At 44.1% G+C, this 24,495-nt stretch overlaps 1 protein-coding gene across 9 annotated transcripts in view; it reads left to right on the top strand.

Moving 5' to 3' along the window:
* The window catches only part of STAU2 (staufen double-stranded RNA binding protein 2), a 559,185-nt gene that overhangs the window by 446,332 nt on the left and 88,358 nt on the right, over positions 1–24,495 (top strand). The window lies entirely within an intron of this gene.

Raw genomic sequence — 24,495 nt, 5'->3', positions numbered from 1 at the left:
ATCTACAACATTTTTTCAGGTAGAAACCAAAAGGCCACAACTCCCTATAGTCCAATCAAGTTGATGCTATCAGGTTAGTAATGGCTGAGTATTGTCCAGCAAGGCCAAAGGGACATAGGCAGCCATATGTTTGGGTACAGCCTCATTAGTTTTGGTAGATGTTTAGATTATTAGGAGGTTTGGAGGTAAGACATGGGCAGGATGACTTCAAATAGGTTTATTTTGCTCATAGTATGACAAAAATGAACCTCAGTCATAAACCAGGCTATCTTGAATACAATCTCAATCTCGCAAATTTATTGCTACTGCTTGACTCAGTACTTGCATTTTGCGAAAAGGAGCTTCCTGCTGTTATTCATAAGATATAATGATAGTTTTCAATAGTCTGCATAAGTTAGTACATATGAACGTAACTCAGTGCATATGAAGTTACAGCAGTATTTTACAAACTGTGTGGTGGGAACTGTACAGTTTATAAATTACCGCATATTTCTACCCCAAAAGTACACATGTATATTTCAGTACACGTATATTTGTAACGCAGGAAAATGCATACTTTTTGTACCCATTTTATAAAAGTCCAAATATTATTTTACACACAGAATAATTGTAGTTTGTGCATGTACTAATCCTAAATTCTACGCAGAGGCATGTATTTTACAAAGAATAGACCCAAAAAACAAATCGGAAGCTGATCCAAGATGGCTGTAAAACTAACAGAAGAAACAAGGTCGGTATATGTAAAACTTTATTCTGACAAGATTTGAGCCCGACTCTGGCCGGGTTTCGCTCTTTTTTTAAGAGCTGCCTCAGGGGCTATACATGTCAACTGAGTAGAAAGAATAGACATAAGCCACTTATGAAAATATTTACTTGTGCATATACTTGCAATCAGCAGTTCGCCAACCTTTCTAGCAGTTCACCCTGACCCTGTATCACTTAGCTCAAATCTCCCACCCCAAACTGCATCCAAAAGACAAGTGCAGTTTCAATTCTGCGACTTATTTAGCAGTTATAGAAGTGAACAGATAAGTTTGGTAATGAATGTGTGTATACTACTTACAAATACTAACTTTTGCGCAACTTTCAAACCCTGTCTGGGAACACCCCTAAACTTACCCTTTTTCCTTTCACAGTTACACACAACGCTACAAGTATGCACATTCTTTGTTTTTTTCAAAATGCTAGCTTTGTGTATAGCTTCCATGTTTACATGTGTAAATATTCTAAAAATGTACCTTACTTTAACTAAGCAACATGAAGCCGATGGCACCCAATAAAATGATGACTATTTCGATATCTTTCTGCCACATTTTCCTGGTCTCTGATTCCATCTTTTGATACTTGAGGATCTTCTCTCTTTATACAGAATAGTCACTTGGTACTGAAACTTTCCCTTTTACCATAATATCAGGTTTTATATTATCAAATTTTTATGGGTTGCAATAGAAATGCCTCAAGTGATAACAACTTCTTCATTCTCTACAGTTCTTTCAGGGTCATTCTCTACAGTTCTTTCAGGATATATTATCAATGATGTTATAGTGTTTACATAGTTTCCAGTGGATGACCCATGCCACCTTATTATGCCTTTCTATATGCAGGCCTTCTAGTATCAGCATGTCACACCCAGTGACGAGACATGTTTAACCTTTTTGAGTTCTCTTTTATAGAATCTGCATTTATCTGCTTTACCATTTCATTTCTATGCAGGCTATGAATCATCTTCTCTGTAGTCCATTGTCCTGTGCAGCAGTTATCAATTTCTCATTGATATGTACAAGTTCACCTCTTCTTAACCATTCCTGTGTCAGGTCTTGATCTACTTGTAGTTACAGGAATAATTTAACATTTCCTGCTGTATTTGTGCTATAACCAATTGTTTTTCCTTGTTTGCTGTCTAGCTCTGTAAAGAGTTTTTTTTTCTTGCTTTGCAAATTCTGTTGCCTCTTTCTCTAAGTGTGCTGGTAAATTTTCCCTCATTCCTTCTACCCATCGAAATAACTGTCTGAGCTTAAACACCAGTTTTGGTTGTTTACATTCTTACTTCAGCCTTTTTGAGTATTTGGATCTGTTGATGCTGTTAGATATGTGTTACAATGTTCAGTGAAAAAGATGTTTTCAGTTTTGTCCAGTTTTTCCTTAAGGAAGATCACTGTAGCATATTTATCTAGGCTGAATATCATCTGAGAAGCTTTTCAGTACTTGGAGTTGTTCACTAAATGATGATCACAGGAACAATAAAGCTTAAAATCATCTACAAATTGTAGGTCGAATATTATCTCTGAGTCATTGGTGTCTCTAGGATTAAGGTTAAATCCATAGCTCAAAGACTTGTTAAGAGCAGATTCAATAGCAAATAAAATAAGAGTGGTGACAGGGAATCTTCCAGAACTATTCTTCAATGGATGTTGATGTTAGGAATAACTGTTGGATTTACTGCTCACTGAAGGGTCCCGCGAGCGGCTTTACTTACCACCACTAGCCGAATGCCAGCTCTGCTCCTGACCCTGCCTGTGTGCTGCCATTCTTCAAGGCTGGAGATGCCGCCAACACCGACCTGTGCAGCCAAAGCGCCACTGTCCCCAATGCCACCTGAATGTCATCGACTCCAGCACTTTCCAGCGTCTCCTAACCGCACGCACGCACCTTTGTTCAAGATTTAAAGAGCCGGTGGTGGGAAAGGCCACAGCGCCCTCCATTGACATCATCCCTGGCTGCCCTATAAAAGGGCTCTTCAGACTTTGCTCCTGGCCTTCACTAGGTCTCCAAATTCTTGACCTGGCCCTTTGATCTTGTTCCTGATGCCAGGTCTTCACTCCTGTTTCCAGGTTTCTGTTCCGACAAAATCTCCTGTGGTCTTCGTCTTGTTCCAGTGCCTTTATGCTGCTTCAGCGTCCTGGTCTGCGTCTAGTTCCAGTGATCTTCACTTGTTCCAGCACCTTGTGTTTTCAGCCTGGTCCAGTATTCTGGTGTCGTCAGCTTGCCAGCGTTTAGCCAGCGACCTGTGTCTTCAGTCTGTCTCAGCGTTCTGATGTTTTCAGCCTTCAGAACAGTCCGGTTCCAAGTCTTCAGACTCCTGCTCCTGAGTTCCTAGTTCTGTTCATAGTTCCTGAGTATAGGTCCTGAGTTCTGAGTTCTGGTGTCTTCTCTTCTGGAGCCTTGGTCCTACCTTGGTCTGTTTGGCCCTTGTCTTCAGACTTCGCCTGGTGTCTTGTCTTGCTTGGAGTCTACGTCTTCAGTGTTAGCCTGCGGCATGGACCACAGCCAACCCCATGGTTGTGCAGTTCGGGCGTATCTGTGGTCCGAAAAGGCCTTCAGAGTGGCCGGAGAGCTAACCCCAGAGACCAGCCCTGGCTGCTGATTCTGACAGTAACATTTTATCTATTATTATGATTCATATATTATGGCCCCCGGAGTCTGGGAAAGCCCCAAGGGGAGTGGCTTGGGACAGCAAAGCAGGACTCGGAGCAAGACAAGGGCTGGTCTTTCACCTAGCCAGCCCCCTCCCCTGGTCTTCCATCTAGCCAGCCCTTGAGTTCTGGGGATCAATAGGTTTCTACGGCGGCAGTACATCATAGTGGTGAGTCCACACAAGCAAGGCTGGAGACAAGACTTGGACAAGCCAGGCAAGGCTGGGCAGGCTTAGCAGGCTGGACAAGGCAGGCAGGCTTGTATGGCAGGACAAGGCAAGGCTGGATACTAAGCGGGACCTGGAACTAGACAAGAAAAGGATGAAACAAGGCAAGGACAAGACTCTGGTACATGCAGGACTGGACAGGATATTGGAAAAGACAGGAAAAGACCAGCAAGGCAGACTAGGGCAGGACTTAGACAAGGCAGAAAAGGGAAGCATGAGAAAAAAAACATAGTAGCCCTACGGCAGAAAGGCTTAGAACAGGCAGAATAGGCCCCAAGGCAGGATACAACAGAGAATAGGCCAGAGGCCTCAAGACAGAGAACAAGCCAGGATAGGCCCCGAGGGCTTCGAGGCAAGGCAGAAAGCCTGTAGGCCACAAGACAAGGCAGAAGGCCCATAGGCCACAAGGCAATGCAAGAGCAAGGCAGAAGGTTCATAGGCTACAAGCAGAAGCGATTAGTAAAAACAGGATTTGTTTATTATTTGGTCTAGTGAAGGTGATAGCCCGACTCTGGCCGAGTTTCGCTCATTTGAACGAGCTGCCTCAGGGGCTGCAAAATATTCTCAATGGTCCTTTGAAATATCACATTCAATCCTCCTTTGTTGCCATGAAACAATGTTCTTATACAATATATCGGCTTGGTATGATGCTGGAGTATGCGTATATGGTATTTACACCCGGTAAAACAGGAAACTCCTATGTCCTCTACTGCCCCCAGAAATAATAGGTTCAAAGGATTATTTCTGTTTTTTTGGCGTGAAAAATGAGACGTTTTCACCCCGGCGTTTAGTACAGTTTGTGACACATGAACTGGGGCAGTAGAGGACATAAGAGAGTTTCCTGTTTTACCGGATGTAAGTACTGTATACGCTTACTCCAGCATCATACCAAGCTGATATATTTTATAACAACATTGTTTCATGGCAACAAAGGAGGATTGAATGTGATATTTCAAAGGACCATCATAGTAATCAGCTATTTATGCTACTATAGGAGGCCCACCTAGTAACTTGAGGTGAGGTTTAGGTAGTAAAGTAGGGGTTACGGGCCACTTTTACATGTAGACTGAGACGTACGAACAGAACAGTACACTCTTGTGAAGATTTGATGTCATTCAGAGGGAGGAAACTCACACAAAGATGAGATTTGTACAGTTTTCTCTCAACCTAGCTTGATGTTACCCAGGTAGAGTGTCCATCAAGGTAGGGCGAGAGAACATTGTACAAATCTCATCTTTGTGTGAGTTTTCTCACTCCGAATGACATCAAATCTTCACAAGAGTGTACTGTTCATACGTCCCAGTCTGCATGTAAAAGTGGCCCATAACCCTTACTTTACTACCTAAACCTCACCTCGAGTTACTAGGTGGGCTATAGAGAAATAAATAACTACTACAAGGCCCTTGTAGTGTTGTTATTTAGGAGAGTTGTGGGTGGATCCTCTGACCAGTGGCAGATGACTACGCCCCCGGGGGAAGATCCTGAGAGGGACCACTGGTCAGGCTCAGAGTTAGGAGAAGGACACACACTAATTCTTTTATTAGATAGTATACTGAACCACCAGAGGTGGCAGTAGTGAGCTGGAAAGCCCGGTTGGGCTGTAGTCCCTCAGATACTGGAACAGAGATCCCTGGAGGCTGAGCTGTAGAGAAACTGAAATATAGTGAATAGGCAGGGTATGCAGAGTTCATGTACCAAACCTGACGGTAACACTCACACAGTGTCTCATAGAAGCCCAGGAGCTGGAATGTATAGGCCTTCGAGGAGCAAGTACCTGGTTCCAGGGAAAGCTCTGAGAGAGCGATGGTAACTCACTGATGTAGTTGGCAGTGATGACTTCCAGGCAGAAGAGAATACGGAGCAAGTCTGGGAACAAGGGCCCTTGAGGAACGAGTACCGGTTCCAGACTGTCACCTGAAAAACAAAGGAGAGAGCGAGGCCCCCGAGGAGCGGGTACCCCTGGTTAGTCCGAGGAAGCAAATATCTTAGGTAGAGTAACCCTTGCTAACTCGATGTGTTAGCAAATTCTTATATATCCGTAGCGGGTGACGACATCTCAGGGGAACGCCCCTGAGGTTCGCGCCTTCGCCAGTACTTCAATCGGGGCCGTGCCGCACACGCGCCCCTAGGCCTCCAGGAAACATGGCGAGTTGCAGCGTCTAGCCGGTCCGGGGACGCCGCAGGACTTCAGCAGAAGGACGCCGTGGCAGCCAATCTTCCCGCAGGCGAAGAGGGAGGCGCCAAAGAGATAAGGCGGGTGGAGAGAGGACTGAAGAACCGATGGATACAACAGTACCCCCCTTCAAAGGGTGATTTCCTCTTCGGGTACCATGCTTAGTTTTTGAAGGATGTGTGAGGTGGAACTGACGAAGCATCTCTTTGTCCAGGATATTGGTCTGAGGCTCCCAAGAGTTTCCTTCGGGGCCGAAACCTTCCCATTTTACAAGGTATTCAAAAGTCTTGCCTCATTTACAAACGTCCAGGACTTCTTCGACTTTGTATTCTAAGTCGTCTTCTGCATTAATGACAGGTAGATCTTGAGTCTTAGAAGAAAATTCGCTAAGTATGTTGTTATAGATATCAGCAGCGATGGATGAGCTGCTGGGGACGTCACTGAGATCTTCAGTGGAAGTGGCGAAGTTGGGGAATGTCAAAGCCCACTTCAAGTTGTAGCACAGTAGTGGATCTTTCAACTTGATGAGGGGAATCTTCAGGTCTTCCTCTAGACGTCTGAGAATGAAGTTGCCTCCTGCCCCTGAGTCCACCTGAACTGTGATCGGTCCGTAGGTCAAAGAGATTAGGAGAGAGAGTAGAAGAGATGTTGCGGTATGGCCTAAGAACAGTCCTCCTGCAGGACTTAGGCCTGTCCGTTTCCCGGACGAATGGAGCATGTAGATACATCATGGCCGGGTTGACCACAGTACATGCAAAGGCCGCGCTTCTTCTGAAATCTTCTCTCCTTAGAAGTCAAGCGTCCATGACCAAGTTGCACAGGTTCATCTGTATCCGCAGCTGGGATTACTAGAACCATCCGAGGTGTAGAGACAGCACTAGCCTGTTTCAACCCAGGTAACATCTTAGGCCGGAGTTCCTTCACCTTGTCCCGGAGCCGGTGATCAATCCAAGTGGCCAAGGCTATTAATTCGTCCAGCGAGTCAAGTGTTTCGCGAGCAGCCAGCTCGTCCTTTAAACGGGTATCCAGGTCTCTGCAAAAGAGTGTCTTGAGCCATTTGGGGTCCCTGCGAAGTTCTGCCGCAAGAGTTTTGAACTCGATGGCAAATTCAGCCAATGATCTGCTGCCTTGCTTCAATTCCACCAAAGCAGAACTGGCTACAGCAGTTTGAGCAGGGTCATCGAAAACGGATTTAAATAAGTCCATAAATCCTTCTATGTCCTGCAAAATGGAGTCCTTGCGTTCCCACAAGGTAGATGCCCAAGACAAGGCCCTACCATCCAGGCATGAAAGGATTTGGTAGTCTTGGAGAGAGCTGTAAGAAATAGAGACGGCTGTAGGGCAAAGTGCATGCAGCACTGGTTCAAAAAGCCCCGGGTCTTCTGGATTTCTCTGGAAAAGCGGATTGGAGCCGCCAGTGGTACAGCAGTCTTCAAAGCTAGGAGGCTGTGCCTTGAGCCTTCTGTGTGTGTAGCTGATGAAATGCTGCAGTAAGTTTCTCCAAGGCATCTTGCTGCTCCACAATGCGCTGGGCCAGGCCCGGTATGGCCTGCAAGGCATTAAGTTGTGCCGGATCCATGGAGTTAGTAATCTGATAGGAGTTAGCAATCTGATAGGAGTTATTTAGGAGAGTTGTGGGTGGATCCTTGGACCAGTGGCAGAATGACCATGCCCCTGGGGGAAGATCCCGAGAGGGACCACTGGTCAGGCTCAGAGTTAGGAGACAGACACACATTAGTTGTTTACAGTATACTGAACCACCAGAGGTGGCAGTAGTGAGCTGGAAAGCCCGGCTGGGCTGTAGTCCCTCAGATACTGGAACAGAGATCCCTGGAGGCTGAGCTGTAGAGAAACTGAAATATAGTGAGTAGGCAGGGTAAGCAGAGTTCATGTACCGAACCTGATGGTAACACTCACACAATGTCTCATAGAAGCCCAGGAGCTGGAACGTATAGGCCTTCAAGGAGCGAGTACCTGGTTCCAGGGGAAGCTCTGAGAGAGCGATGGTAACTCACTGATGTAGTTGGCAGTGATGACTTCCAGGCAGAAGAGAGTACCGAGTAAGTCTGGGAACGAGGGCCCTCGAGGAGCGAGTACTGGTTCCAGACTGTCACTGAAAAACAAAGGAGAGAGAGCGAGACCCCCAAGGAGCAGGTACCCCTAGTAAGTCCAAGGAGGCAGAGTAGATTAGGTAGAGTAACCCTTGCTAACTCGATGTGTTAGCAAATTCTAAGACCTTATATATCCGTTGCGGGTGACGTCATCTTCGGGGAACGCCCCCGAGGTTCGCGCCATCGCCGGTACTTCAGTCGGGCTGCGCCGTGCGCGCGCCCCTAGGCCTCCAGGAACATGGTGGTTTGCAGCGTCTAGCCGGTCCGGGGACGCCGGAGGACTTCGGCAGAACACTGCCACGGCAGCCAATCTTCCTGCGGACGAAGAGGGAGGCGCCAAAGAGGTAAGGAGGGCGGAGAGAGGGCGTTGGGTACCGACGGACACAATACTCTCTACCTGCTAATCCATGAAAATTTCAGGGCATCTGGAAATCAAAAGTTCCAAGGTATGGATAATGGGGTATTTTTTTTAAATCCTTATTTTAATTGTTGGGTGTTATTTGATGTCCGAGGAGGCAGAGTAGCTTAGGTAGAGTAACCTTTGCTAACTCGATGTATTAGCAAATTTTAAGACCTTATATATCCGTCGCGGGTGACATCATCTCAGGGGAACGCCCCTGAGGTTCGTGCCTTCTCCTGTACTTCAGTCGGGGCCACACCGCGCACGTCCCTAGGCGTCCAGGAAACATGGCGGGTTGCAGCGGTAAGCCGGTCCAGGGACGCCGAAGGACTTCGGCAGAAGGACGCCGCAGCAGCCAATCTTCCTGCGGGTGAAGAGGGAGGCGCCAAAGAGGTAAGGAGGGCGGAGAGAGGACTGAAGACCCGACGGACACAACATGTAGATAGTCTCAGTCTCTCTCTCTCTCTGTAAAATGAGCACTTTGCAGCTAGGAAAATGCAATTATGTAGGTAGTATCACAATGTGCGAAACGTTAACACACTTTGCAGTAATACCTATGTGAAACGCTAATGTTGTGAATACATTGCGATAAGTAGGAAATTAACATAAAACAGTATACAGTAGAAACATTTCTTTCCTTATATGGGTGTTTCAACATCCATACATTCATATAGTGTATTATTTTACGTGTAAATGTGTACCTCTGAATGTAAAAGTGAATATGTTTGAAGCAGGTGATTTTTGGTATTTCACAATCTTTTATCTGTGTATATTACCTGTGCTTACTTGTATGGGATGCCTATATTTATATACACATGCATGGTACAGCGTATTGTTGCTTTTTATAATGAACTACCGTGATGAGGTTTATGTTTTGATAAAAAAAAAAAATTTTATCAGTGAAGGCATCTCTGCTATACTTCGGTATATAAAATATGCTAAATAAATAAATAAAAATAAATAATTGGATGTTCTGCAGTTAATATCTGTGATTCACTTAACTTTTTTGGAAATGTTATTTAATTCGTATAAATAATAAATAATTCTCATAAAGTTTTGCAATGGCAAGAATATATTTGTCTAACTACTATACCGGAATACCTAATTTAACATTGAAGCAAGCATACAAGTCCCAAGAAGTAGTCAGTTTGAATTTATTCATTAATGTCAATGTTTATGCTTTGAATACTTCTAGAATAAAACACATAAAATCCTAACATTATTTTATGATGCTCTGCTATGAAACAGGAATGTGATGCTTATTAGCTGAGAGTATATGGAAACAGCGGTGTGGTAGAGAAAATGGATTAAATGGATGATTGAGACACCTGTTGAGAAAATAGGCAATTACTGACTAGTCTGATTCATGACTGAGTGACTGCTCTGCTGGTCTTCACATGGTCCCCACAGAGAAAACTTCGACCGCCTGCTAAACAAGGCCTGTTTGAAGTTTCTTCTTAAAGGTTTCAAGACGTTAATTCAGCAGGACATCCCCGCTGGTGTTCATAATGTCGCCAAATCAGCAGCTGTTGAAATTCATTCACTCAAACATGAAATGTTTTTGTAGAACCTTTTTCAGTTGTTTGTGACAATAGCAAAGTAAATATTAGACTTTTTTCCTGCATCTACATATATATTTGTTGAAACTGAATGGATGTTAATTGTAGTTGTTCTTCAGGAGTTTGTGATCATACCTTATAGCCTTATAGAAACATAAAGCAAGTTTATAATCATTTGATCATAGCTTTTGAACAACATTTTAAAATATATCTGAAAGACCCTTGAAACAAAATGTCTGTTTGTGTGAATTGCTATACCAATTTGCAAGTCAATCCTGGGGAATATATTTATATACTGATATCCATTTAAAATTATTATGATACAGGTACAAATAGAAAACTTGCACTTTATTATCGGTAGATTTTTACAGGAACTGGCAGTTTATTCCATAGCTTTCTAAGTTTACAGTGAGAGATAGAAAACTAGTTAGTAGTAAGAATTATCTTAATTTCAGGGTAACTTGTACAGCAGGAATTATTCTCCTTCACTCCTCCACTGCGCCTCCAGAACCCAAGTACATCTCCTCCATGATGTGTTGGCTGGAAGCTCAAAACCTTTGCCAGATAAAAAAAAAACCCATGCTTGGCAGCATACAGTGCTGTTTCCACATTAGTTCCAGCTGTACAAAATAATCTTTAACTGTTAATTTCACAACTATTAAAAGTATGGTAGTATAAAACAAGAAGAAAAGAAATTAGAATCAAGATTAATTTGTAGAGCTGGAACCAGGCATTCATGTGATCAGTGAGTTTTGCCCATTTGAGATCAATCACGCAAAAAACCCATTTTGATGGGCAAACACAAGGTTTCTATTTTTAATGCATTTAGACATTTCTGCTAAAGCATATTTTTATGTTAAAATAACTTTTGGGGGTGATATAGCAAAGGCTATATCAACAGTCTGTATAAATATCTATATCCTCTGTTAGTAGCATTGTTAAATATGAGAACGAGTTACATGTGAGTTGACAATTTGAGCCAAGTTTCATTTCTTTCTTAAGGACTTAAGTGTATTTTTACAAGTTCATTAACTTATCCTGTTCTAGTCTGGTATTTTTTTCCCAGTATTATCAGATTTCATTATATGGGAAGAATTATCTGATCAGCCCATTACCCAGCACAGCAGCATTAAGTCTGTCTGGAATTTAGGCTTCCTTTGGTTTACAGGGAGAATATTGTGTAAATCAGGCTCTCGAGTTTCAGTGGGAGGCACAGGGTTGCACAGCATCCATTTGTCAAATTGATTGCACCTCAATGAAGTTGCATTAGCTTGTCTTTGAACAGAAGTGAAATCCTATGTGAAGCTTTCCTTTCTATCATTTACACTAACATCCATCCTCTTCAAGCAAGGCCTCATAGAAAAACAAAGTCAGGACACAATATAATCAGTCACTCAACTTGTCTGTCACCTGTTTTCTTAAGGAAATGACTTTCAAGTTAACAGAGCAGAAAATTAGCCAAAACCTGTAGCACTTACAAGAATTAAATTTGCAAATGTATGTCTACTGCTTTACTGTGGGGTGGCTGAGCAAGTAGAGTTTATTTCTTGTATGTTAGATGCAAGTGAAGTTTACTGATAGGATCTGGCATCCGTTAAATACTGTCTCCAAATACTATTCAGCACATGTTGTAAAAGAAGAGTTATGACATTCTAAAACCCTTAGCAACATTTATTCTCTGGAATAAACTGGTCTGTGCTGCTAAAGTCAAGATGTCCAATGTAATGTTTCATATTATCTGTTTGATGAGTTTAACTGAAAATTTTCCAGATAATGTTACTAGCACATATTTTTATGCAACCTGCAGCAAGGCGTTCTGGCGGTGGAGTTGGAACTTACGCACATGCCTTTTGGTTTTGAAAAGCATGCATATAAGTTACTCCACATAAGCTGCATCCTCTAAAGTTCAGCTGTAACTTTATGTGAGACAATGTATGTGCATATTCTGTCAGTTACCTCAGGATTTTCAAAGCAAACCTATGTGTGTAAGTTTGCTTTGAAACTTGTTGGTAAAGTCTGCGTGTACAATGTACACACAGACTTTATTACTGTGTGGGCTATTTGAAAATTACTCTTTATATGCTTAAAATTATCTTTTACTCTCCCTTGATGGACACTGCTACCGTCCATTACTTTTACTACAACCTCATCAAAGGATAAAAAAAACCCTATGGGCCTGATTTTCAAAAGCATTTACACGCTCAAAATTGAGTTTTAAACATGTAAATACATTTTACCCATATAAGTGGGCTTTTGAAAATTGCTACAATATATGCCATTGAATTGTCCATAGGATTTAACCACATAAGTGCATTTTTCGCATTTAAATGACGTTTGAAAATTGCTACGATAGTATTTTACATTTACACATGTAACATCTTTGAAAATTCACCCGCATGCTTTTATTTAGTTTTATTTTCAGGTTTTTACAAAAGAAAGGTTAAAGTGAATATGTACGTGTGTGTGTGTATGTATATTTAGAGAGAGACAGAGAGTGAGTTAAAAAGAAAGAGAGAAGATTTTGCCCACATTACAATATAGAAAATTAAAAGTCTAAGTCTTATTTAGCCTTTCTGAATATAAAGTTTTAATATTTTCACTGATTACGGTCATAGTTCTGAAAAATTCTTTCCAAACAAGAAAAGAGTTCATTTTACTGTAAACTCAGGAAGAATTCTGTCTGTGGATCGAAGACACCTGCCATGGTCTGCACAAACTTTATTACACTTATGGATCACCTCTTCTACATCTGGCTCAAAGCAATGTGCAACATTTAAAATCATATACATAACATACAATGTATGCAAGGCAAAATAAAAACATTCCTTAATCAAATAATATGCTCTCAGATTAAAAAAGAAAATCCTGTACAATGCCATATGTACATCTACTTACCAAACTATTACTGAATACAATAATTCCACTACTTCCCTATTCTTATCCACAGAACTTATATTCCCCTGGTTTTGTTGGCTAAACATTGAGGGGCAGATTTTAAAAGCCCTACATGCGTAAATCCAGCTGGTTTTACACGAGCCGGGGGGTTATGCGTGCCAAGCCTATTTTGCATAGGCCCGGGACACGCATATGTCCCGGGGCTTGAAAAACGGGGTGGGACCGGGACATGGCCAGAGGCCTTCGTAGGTCAGGCGCAACTTTTAAACAAAGGTGAGGGGGGGGGGGGGGTTTAGGTAGGGCTGAGGGGCGGGTTAGGGAGGGGAAGGTGGGGGCGGAGGGAACGGGGAAAGCCATCTGGGCTCCCCTAGGGCTCGGCGCGCACAAAGTACACTAGTGTGCATCCCCTTGTGCGCGTCACCCCATATTTTATAACATGCGCGCATGTTATAAAATTGGGTGTACATTTGTGTGCCCCAGGTTGCGCGTACAAATGTACGCTCGCGCATACCTTTTAAAATCCAGCCCTGAGCTCCCTCAGCTACTATTTATAATCATGATAAACTCTGCTAAAAGCCATGTTTTAATGCCCTTCTTGTAGTACAGAAACACCTTTTGGAGGCATCCAGAATATGCTTTTAAGTTATTTATTTCTTTATAAAATGTATATACTACATAAACAGTCGTGACAATAAAAGCAGCTTACAAATCTACATTCATACAGGCCTGATTCTGTAAAGTGTGCGGGAAAACGTGCATTTAGCGTTGAGCACCCACTTTCCTAATGCGCGCCCAGCCACCTCTCCTGGGCGCACGATACCATATTTAAATTAGGAGTCATGCTGAAAAGGAGACACTAGGGGAAATAGCGTGCCCGTAATGTCTCCTTAGCAGTGGAAGCCTAGGAGAGGTGGCTGTTAGTGGGTTTGGAAAACAGACACTCAATTTTACAAGCATCCGTTTTCCTAACCACAGCCACGAGTTAGGAAAATTGACATAAAATTGACCCGCTGGAACATTTTTCAAAATATTTTTAACATTTTGGTTCCTCTGACTTAATATCGCCACGATATTAAGACAGGGGATGTACAGAAAAGCAGTGTTTTCTGCTTTTCTGTACACTTTTCCAGGCTGTTCAGAAATTAAAGCCTACCCTTGGGCAGGCGCTAATTTCTGAGCGTAAAATGTGCAGATCAGGGCACATTTTTTTTTCTGTATCCTGGGAGAATAGCTAATAGCCTCATCAACATGCATTTGCATGTGATGAGCGTTATTAATTTTAGGGGGGGGGGGTTGGACACACATCATGGACGTGCTAAACCCCTTATTTATTTATTTATTTTGACATTTTACATACCCACGTTGCAGAAGAAGATTACAACAGTTAATAGAATTATCATTCATATTCATTGTCAACAATCGTGCTTTGTGTTAGCGTTTACATTTCTAATTCAACATCACATTGTTTACAGATTTTAGAACATAGTTAAGCATTTACTAGGATAGTATAGTTCCAGTCTAACTTATTAATTCATTCGAGGTCTACATAACAGTGAAAACAACATCATAGCATATACGAATGTTAGTTCACCGTTAAGAGTATTCAAGATACCATAGAATTGCCTCTATAAATTAGTTCCTGCTAATTCATTCTGGGGTAGATTTTATAAATTTACACGCGCGCGTACTTTTGTTCGTGCACCAGGCGCGAACAAAAGTACGCTGGATTTTATAAGATACATGCGTAGCCGCACGTATCTTATAAAATCCGGGGTCGGGGCGCGCAAGGGGGTGCACATTTGTGCAACCTGCGCACGCTGCCTGTTCCCTCCGCCTCCCCTCATCTTCCCCTCCCTTCCCCTACCTAACCCACCCCCCCCGGCCCTATCTAAACCCCCCCCTACCTTTGTTGGCAGATTTACGCCCGCCAGCGGGCTGCTGGCGCGCCATCACCCAACCCGGGGGCTGGTCTGGAGGCCTCGACAATGCCCCCGGGCCGGCGCCACGCCCCCGGTCCCCGGACACGCCCCCTCCCCGCCCCTTTTACGAAGCCCCGGGACTTATGCGCGTCCCGGGGCTGTGCACGCGCCGGCGGCCAATGCAAAATAGGTGCGCCGGCGCGCGTAAATCCGGCCGGATTTAGGTGCGCCGGCGCACGTAAATCCGGCCGGATTTACGCGCGCAGGGCTTTTAAAATCTGGCCCTCTAGGTTTGCATAACAGTGACAACAGATTCTAATCCTACTGGTAAAACTTCTTTGTCATTCATTATATAATGAAAGTTTAGACAGAGATATCTTGGGAGCAGTCAATGCTATTATCCAGTTTATAGCAGTATACGTTACATTCATATACCTTTCTAAAGAGCCATGTTTTTAGTTGACACTTGTTCTTTCTATCTGTTATTTGACGTAGTGGTTCTGGAAGAGAGTTCCACAGCTTGGGGCCTGCTATTGTGAACATTTGGGGCCGGATTTTAAAAGCCCTGCGTGCGAAAATCCGGCCGGATTTACGCACACAGGGCACTCGCGCGTCTATTTTGCATAGGCAGCCAGTGCTCGCAAGTCCCAGGGCTTCTAAAAGGGGCGGGGAAGGGGCGTGTCCGGGGGTCAGGGGGCGGTTCGGGCGTGGCGGCGGCCCAGGGGCGTGGTCGAGGCCTCCGTATCAGCCCCCGGGTCGGGTGATGGCTCGCGCACGCAGATTTACGCCTGCTTTCAGCAGGCGTAAATCTGCCAACAAAGGTGGGGGGGGGCGGTTAGATAGGGCCGGGGGGGGTGGGTTAGGTAGGGGAAGGTGCGGGGGGGTGGAAAGAAAGTTCCCTCCGAGGCCGCTCCGAAATCGGAGCGGCCTCGGTGGGAACAGGCAGCACTTGCCGGGCTCGGCACGCGCAAGTTGCACAAATGTGCACCCCCTTGCGCGTGCCGACCCTGGATTTTATAAGATACGCGTGGCTACGCGCGTATCTTATAAAATCCAGCGTACTTTTGTTTGCGCCTGGTGCGCGAACAAAAGTACACGCTCGCGCAAATTTATAAAATCTACCCCTTGGTCTCTTATTTGCGTTAGATGAGTGTTCCAAGTGGAGGATACCATTAAGAGACCTTTGTTTTGTGATCTTAGGTCTCTTTGAGGTATATAGTGTTGTAATGTTATTCCTAATGGGCAAGGATAGATATTGTTGATGATGTTAAAAAATTAAGGATAGCACTAATGAGTTCTGGATTGTACAGGAAGCCAGTGCAGAGCTATCAGAGAGGGGATGATGTGTTCAAATTTCCTTGTCCCTAGAAGGAGTCTTGCTGGTGCATTTTGAAGTGACTGTAGAAGTTTTAGTAGACTTGTGGGGAGGCTTAGTAAGAGGGAGTTGCAATAGTCTAAGTTTGAAAATATCAGTGTCTGCAAGACAGTGCAGAAGTTTTTAATTGTTAACAGAGGTTTTCGTCAATGCAGAATTCTCAACTTGGCGTGACCTGATTTGATTAGTTTGCTTTTATGTTTTTTCATAGTGAAGTTCTCGTTGATCTGAATTCCCAGATTTCGTACCTCATCTGATGGTGTAATATTGGTAATTCCTAAGTTTGGGGTTGGTGGTTTGAGTGTCGTGTTGTCTCTCCTTAGCCATATAATTTCCGTTTTTATGGTGTTTAGAATTAGTTTCAGTTAGTTTCATGTATTTTCTCAGAGTAGTCATATTTTCGAATGTTTTGTCGAAAGGGATGTAGGATTGTATATCGTCTGCATATAGGAAGAATTTGATTCCCAATTTTGCTAATAGAGCACACACAGGCAGGAGACAGATGTTGAACAGAGTAGCTGAAATTGCTGAGCCTTGTAGGATGCCTGTATCAGATGGAAAGGTGTCTGAGATTTGGTTACCTAGTTTGACCTGGAATGTCCTATCTTTTAAGAAGGGAGAGAATCATTTGTGGACATTTCAGCTTATTCCAATTTCTTTCACCTGGTGGCATAGCAGGGTGTGATCAACTGTGTCAAATGCCGCTTTTAAGTCAATTAGAGCTAGTTTATATGATTTGTTGTTGTCAAAGCCTTGTAGCACAGGGGCAGTTAAAGAGATGAGCAGGGTTTTTGTTGAGCGTTTCTTTGAGAGTCAAGTATGCAAATGTTTGAAATCTTATTAACAAAATCACAAACATAGGGAATCATTTTCTAAAGTATCGCAGGCCTGCGATACTTTAGGTAATGAGGGGCCGGGGGGCTGAAATGGGGGGCGGGCCTGCGCTAGCCGGCAGCGATCGCACCGCCGCGGTGCGATCACTGCCGGCTTCGCACCCAATAGCGCCACCATAGAAGGTATAGCTATTGGGCACGAAATAGGACGCGAAAAGGGCCTTACCTTTTCGTCGTCCGCGGCGTCTTCGCGGAGTTGGCCCCAGTGATGCCTCGACTCCTCCTCTTCCGGGGCTGACTCCGCCCCCATCCTGGTATCGCATGCGATAAGGGACTTTTCGCATGCGAAACGTCCCTTATCAATTATGAGCCACTTGGAAAATGAGGCCCATCATGGCAGAGGTAGTTTTGAATATAGTTGCAATCGCTGTGCCTTGATACAATGGGAACCAGGATTGGGATGTGGACACCCTAGGTGATAATATCTTTAGAAGAAACAGAGTAGAGAAAGCGGAGGAGTTACTCTTTATATTAGGAACTCAATAATAGCCACTGAAATAAAGGAAGGGTAGAGGATTGGTGAAGCTAAATTACTGTGGGTTGCTCTGAAAACAACGAAGAAAATGTATGTAGGAGTATTTGCAGTCCAAAATCATCTAGCAAAAATGCAAATCTGACGGGAAAATCATTCAAAGAACATAAAAATTAGGTAAAGTTTACTATGAACTTCTACTGGACCCTTATTAAATAAAGGAGCCGACTCGCCCCCAACTAAGGCGAGGAGCCCACAACCGGCGAGGTGCTCCACCTCTGGGGCAAGGGAGGGAGCAGAGGCTGAAGGATTGGGCCAGCAAACAGATTTTAAAGTTGAGCTGACCCACCCCCCAGCCTCTTCTTTCGGCGGTTTTTTTTTTTTTAGGGTAAAGTCTTCAGCTCTTGGCTCCCTTTCCAGCCCCCAACCTTTTGGGAACTTCTCGAGTCTCTAGCTGGCTTTTAAAGCTTACCTGTCTATGGTCTCTTCGGCACTCTGGTGTGTCAGCTCCATTCTGTTGCGTTCAGTGCTCCGGGAGGCTGCTGCCACTTTAGCACATCGGCCACGGCCTCTGGGCCAAAAAGGATCAGGGGCTGGTTCAGAGTGCATGTGGCCTTGGGTACTCATGTGGGACAGGCGTTCAGCCTGCCTGCCTTCTTTTTCCAGCTGTGTTGGATAGCATGCATCCAACACAGCTGGATGCATGCAGGCTAGAGAGTCTCAAGCTGGACGGCTTTCTTGTGTAGGGAGATCAGCAGTGGGAGTTTACATGCATGCCGCGACCTTATGCACGGAGTCGGCTCAAGGGGTAGTTCTGGCCAGATGAAGGAGGTGCAGCTCTGGCTGGCGGGCAGTTGTTTTATTGTGCTCAGCAGTCCTTTGCACTTCCATTACCAAGCACAGTAGTAGCTGCACTCTTCCTCTCATCGCCATGTTGTTTTTTCCTCCTTCCTCTCCCTGGCGACTGTGTTCCAAGCATTGCCACTGCCCTGGGGAGGCCGGTGTGGTTCCCTTTGGCGACAAGCAGGGGGCCTATTGCCTTCAGGCCGCCTCGTGGCTCCTGTCCAGGTTACATAAAAAAAAAAAAACACCACGCAGAGCCGCACGTTTTAATGGCAATCACTGAGGAGCTTATAAGAAAGGGTTGCAAATGAGAAGCGGGTGGCCTATGCCGTGTTGCTTCCCTTCTGCTTGCAGCAGCGCAAGTGCAGGATCAGCGAACGTTTAGTGACAGGCTCTGCTGAAAGAAGCAAGGGGAGGGTCTGAGGCCTTATGTTGTCAGGTCCTCCACCCCTCTACATGGCTCCGAGCCATGCTGTGTCTGTGGTCAAACAGCCGCAGATATATAGTAAAAAAAAAACAAAACAAAACAGGAGTGGCAGTGTATAAGGCTCACGCTCAGCAATACTTGGACCATCAGCGTGTGTGGCCCTAGCGCGGTCATTATTTCTGGCAACAGCCTCTGGCCAGAGGTGTGGAGATAATCCTAGTCAGCATTCAGCACACTCAAAGTGGACTGTGTAGCTGGGCTGGAGACTTAGCGGGTAGGGGGCCCGAACTTGGAAGGGGGGAGGCAAGATCATGCCACGGGTTGGGGAGGGATTTCGATGGCCTTTCTGCGGCAGCGTGGGGAGTCCTCATGGCGGCTGCTCGCCGTGGCTACAGCTCAATGCCTTTCTGCTTCAGTTTTCCTGGTGGCAATTTTATTTTTCATTTTATTTCCTGCTACTACTGCAGTGGGACATTCGATGACCTGGAAGGCGAGTTAAAAAAACAAAACAAAAAAAATGTTATTTATTTTCTTCTAAGCAAAGAGGCTTGGAACATGGCAGTGATTGCCTGATATGGCAGTGATTGCCTAATATGCCCTGGCATATTAGGCAATCACTATTCACCCCGACCCCTCCCCCCTTCTTCGATGTAAATATGTTCATTCTCATACCCACCCTGAATTTTTGTAAATATGTTATGTATTATCATTTTCAATTTTTGTAAATATGTTCATATCCCTCTCCTCCCCCCCCCCCCCCTTTTTTTCCTCGCTTGATTTCTGGCTCCTCCTCATAGCCCCTATTCTGTTGTTTATTGTTCTCATGTTTCCCCCTTCCCCGTTCAATGTAATTTCAACCTTTCGTTATGATGTAAACCGATATGATGTGTATTTTAATGTCGGTATAAAAAAAGCTGTTAAATAAATAAATAAATAAATAAATTGAAACAAAGAAATGACGGCAGAAAAGGACCAAAGGTCCATCCAGTCTGCCCAGCAAGCCCATGGTAACTTCATGCTTAACAGATTCCCAGACCATATGAGTCGGGCCCTTGTTGGTTGTTGTTTGAATCCAATTCCCCGTCACCCCTTGCCATTGAAGCAGAGAGCGATGTTGAGTTGCATCAAAAGTATCAGGCTTATTTGTTAAGGATAGTAACCACCGCATCAGCAAGTTATCCCCAAGCTTATTTGTCTCCCCAGACCACAGAAGTCGGGACCCTCATTGGTTGCTGTCTGAATCCAGTCCCCCTTTTCCCCTTTTCTGACAGTTGCTAGGCATGGGAATTGGAATGGTCTCAAAAAGAAGGGAAGCAATATTCCCCTCGTTTTATTCCCTAGTGCTAATTTCCCCTGTATTAGATCTCTGAAACATTTTGCATAAAGGGATAGCTGTTTGATAGTGCTGCTGCCCTCATCATGGGGCTTGGCAGTTACTGCCATAAAAAAAAAAATGCACCCTAGTCCTGCATTATTGGAAATTCACATTTTATCCTTTCTAGTACTTTCATGATCTTGTGGACTTCTATCATATCCCTCCAGCGTATCCATGCTGAACAGCACTAGCCTCTTTACTCAGGGTGCTGTCTCACCATGGAGCGATGCAGACGCATTGTCACATTCTCTGTTTTGTTCGCCATGCCCTTCCTGGTGGTTTCTGGCATTCCACCTGCTTCTGACTGACGTAGCAAAATGAGCCAATGATTTGGATGTTTTCTCCACTGTGACTTCTGAATCTTTTCCTGAGGTGGCCCTTAGGGTGGAGCCTGATGTCGGGTGACTACAGCATGGGTTGTTTTCCTTGTGTGCTTCACTTTGCACTTGTGCAGGTTGAATTATTGTCTGCTATTTGGATACACGGTCTTCCAGTATCAGAGGAGGCTCTGGCAGTTTCTTACAATCTGTTTGTGATTTAACTACTCTGAATAATTAAAGTGTATGATTTTAATGTGGTTCTTTGACAGCACGTTCTCGGCTCATTACAATATCAGCTTGCCCCCACACTCCCCACACAGGTGAACACCGCTACCATCCCACCCCGTGATGCAAATGAAAAGATTTGACGGATGTGCACAGCAGTCAGGCTTGGGCACTCCCATGTAGTTGGAAGGCCTTTTTGTTTCGGCGCATGTGCTCATTGGGAAAAAGCAGAACCTCAATCACATTTCTGCACTGGGGGGCAAAAGCACTATTCAGCCAGGAGCACTGTAGAGAAGAAGCAGTTAAGCTATGAAGCAGGCATAGAGTGCCATTTGCTTGTCATTAGGATATTAGCTACCGTGGATAGTGGGGGTTTGAGCCAGCAAACAGAATTTAAAGGTGAGCTGGCCCACCCCACCCCCATCCTCTTCTTTCGCAGTTTTCCCACCCAGCCCACCCACAAGGGGATGGCTTATATGGTTCTAATATGGCAAAGGGGCAGGGGGATTGACCACGACCCAGAGGGCATGGCATGTGTAATTCTTGAAAGCTGGCTGGGTGAATACAAAGTAGCATGGCATTCCTGTTCCTACATTGCATCAGTGGGTGACAGTGAGATGTACTGACTGTCAAGTCTTTGGCTTCGATGGCCGGGATTGGCCTGCGTATCACCCAGAATTGTGTTGGCATGCTTAATGAGTAAAATCTGCTCTTTTACAGAGCAGGACGTCAACGCACTGCTGAGAAACTTCGTCTGTAATCAGGATCAAATGCAGGATAACCTGAAGGGCAAGGCTTCAACAGCCCTTTGTCCCCCAACGGGGCTACATTGCTGTAGCATGATACTAATGAGCAATTTAGTGACTTGAAATTCAGCAGGTGAGAGCATGGTCACCCCTTGGGGATTGAGAATTTATTTATTTATTTATTTATTTATTTATTTAAATGATTTTATATACCGATAGCCGTTTGCACATCGTATCGGTTTCCAGAAAACTAAAACTTTTTTTTTTTTATTTATACTTTATTCAATTTTCATTTAAATCTTAAACAAAATTAAAGAAGTAAGACAGATGTACATCACTTCACAATATATCCAAATGTTACTATATTAATTTCCATCTTCATTACTAAAACTATAACATGGGGGAGACTATTTCAAAATTATGTTAACATAATTGACTTCACAGTCTATTAAAGGAGAGAGAGACTAATTGGCTTTATGGAACTTCGCTACTTCTCCCTACTACATCTTTATCCAATATAAATGTCTCCAAATGTAAGGGGTCAGAAAAGCTGTATTTCTTTCCCTGATAGGTTACTAAACATATGCTAGGATATTTTAAAAAGAAACTTGCTCCTATAGCAAGTACTTTCACCTTTAGGGATAGAAAATGTTTCCTCTTTGCCTGCGTAACCCGCGAGACATCAGGGAACATTAAGATTTTCTGACCACAGAAATTAAGATCTTTGTGTTTTAGGAAGTCCTTAAACACCTTGTCCTTGTCTGCCTCTACCTGCATAGAGACAAATAAGGTAGCCCTCTTATGGATTATGTCTATTGATTCTTCAAGAAAGGTCGAAACTCCAATACTTGAAGTTTCTACAATTTCTTCTACTTTTTCCCCAATTTTGCTTGAAAAATAGAAAATTTTTGACACCTCCGGGATTTCTTTATCTTCATAGAGTAAAACCTCCTTCAAATATTTCTTAAACATTTCCCGGGGTGACAAAAGCCTCGTTAATGGGAAATTAATTAGTCGTAAGTTTTTATATCTAATTATATTCTCCATATTTTCTATCTCTCTATGGATAGATATACTATCCTTAATATGGGCAGATTCGGTGTTTTCTAATAATCTGATCTTATTTGTTATTTTCCCCACATCTTCCTTTAAGCTGGTCACCTCCTTTGTATGTTCCTCTATTTTTACTTTATTTGCATTCACTATGGCAGTCAAGGACTCTTTCATTTGAGATACATTATTATTAAGAGCAGACATCAAATTCCAAATATCCTTCAGGGAAATGTTATCAGGAGGATCACCAGGCCATTGTTGTGGCCTATTGGATTCCTCCATACCTTGCCCTGAACTCGAATCTAATGAAACATTAGCTATCTTAGTTTCTCCTGAAACAGCACCTACTTCCTCTTTTGGAGAGGTTTCTGGTTCTAGAGTCAAAAAGTCCCGTGATAATAATGTCTGCGGTTGTGGAGGATGCGCTGGTCCTTCACCAGGACTAAAGGAGGCCGAAAAATGGTCTCCTATATTGTCCTCATTTGGTGACTCAATCCGTCTGAAAACGTGATTGTCCATTGGTCCCCTCGATGGTATAGGGGAAATTGGGAAGCTCTTTACTTTTCTTTTCCTCCCCATATAGCCTGGGGATGAATAGATAGTACAGCTTCACAAATTTCTTACCTCGAATGACTTGTGGTCCTGCCTTCCCGTCCTTCTCCGGACTAAGCCGGACAAAGCCGCGCGCCCCTTACGGAGCGCGCGGCTTAGGTAGTGCGCCGGCGGTGGTGGTGCGCCGCTTGCCGTTTGATTTTATGCAGCAGGCGCCGGGTGATGATGTCACAGTCCCGCCTCTCTCTCTCTCGGGTTCGTCGGCGTTCCTCCGAGGCTCCAGGCAAGGCACAGGTACCACAGGTGTCACGGGCAGTCTGGGGACGTCTCTCTCACCTCCCAATGCTCCCCAAATTATCCCACGCCTGCCGCTCGATTTTATGCAGCAGGCGCCGGGTGATGATGTCACAGTCCCGCCTCTCTCTCTCTCGGGTTCGTCGGCGTTCCTCCGAGGCTCCAGGCAAGGCACAGGTACCACAGATGTCACGGGCAGTCTGGGGACGTCTCTCTCACCTCCCAACGCTCCCCAAATTATCCCACGCCTGCCGCTCGATTTTATGCAGCAGGCGCCGGGTGATGATGTCACAGTCCCGCCTCTCTCTCTCTCGGGTTCGTCGGCGTTCCTCCGAGGCTCCAGGCAAGGCACAGGTACCACAGGTGTCACGGGCAGTCTGGGGACGTCTCTCTCACCTCCCAACGCTCCCCCAAAACTAAAACTTTTTGACAGTGTCATTAAACAGAACTTTTGGCACTGCCATTACATAGAACAGTAAACTTTGCATACAATAGAAGAACATCAGCAAACAGAAACTGGGTAACTATTTACAAGGAACGAAGGTTCCTAAAATTGGGAGCAGATGAAGGAGAAGTTAACAAACGTACATTGTGAAGGTAATACATGTAAGGCACTGTAAATATATAAGGAAATCAAAGGGGAGAAGGGAGATGAGAGAAGAGTCAGCAGAAGCACATTGTAAATGGTGATACCACATTTAACTGGGAGAATATTTTAGTAATTGATGTTTTATAAATTGAATGAATAGTAATTGATGTTTTATAAATTGGATGAATGTTAGTAATTGTTTTGTAAATTAATTGTATGCAATGTCCTATGCTGCGATCATATCCATCCAATAAAGATCTTTCAAATAATGTACTGTCAGTTGTTTCTTACAAATATGACAGCATGGGACAAGGGTGGGGTTAATTATAGATAGGCGAGAGGAGGCAATTGCTCCTGAGATGGAGGAGTATTCATAAGTCCGTTAATACTGAATTATAAAAACTGTGAGGCATCTATATTTTAATCATAATACCTCATAAGTCTATTTTAAAAAGTTTTGTGCAACATTGAGGTATTATACAGACCTCCATCACTGGAAAAGAAGATGGATTTGAACAGAGGCATCCCTAGGAGAGCATGCAAAGGAGAGATCTTTCTTGTAGATACCTTTATCTACCAGATGTGGATCAGAGCCTACCTGCTGCAACATCATTTAGGAGTGGAAAAATCCTGA

The sequence above is a fragment of the Rhinatrema bivittatum genome, chromosome 2, assembly GCF_901001135.1.
Source record: "Rhinatrema bivittatum chromosome 2, aRhiBiv1.1, whole genome shotgun sequence".
Taxonomy (NCBI): Eukaryota; Metazoa; Chordata; class Amphibia; order Gymnophiona; family Rhinatrematidae; genus Rhinatrema; species Rhinatrema bivittatum.
The sequence above is the reverse complement of the archived record's forward strand: the minus strand, read 5'-3'. Positions and strand labels throughout refer to the sequence as shown.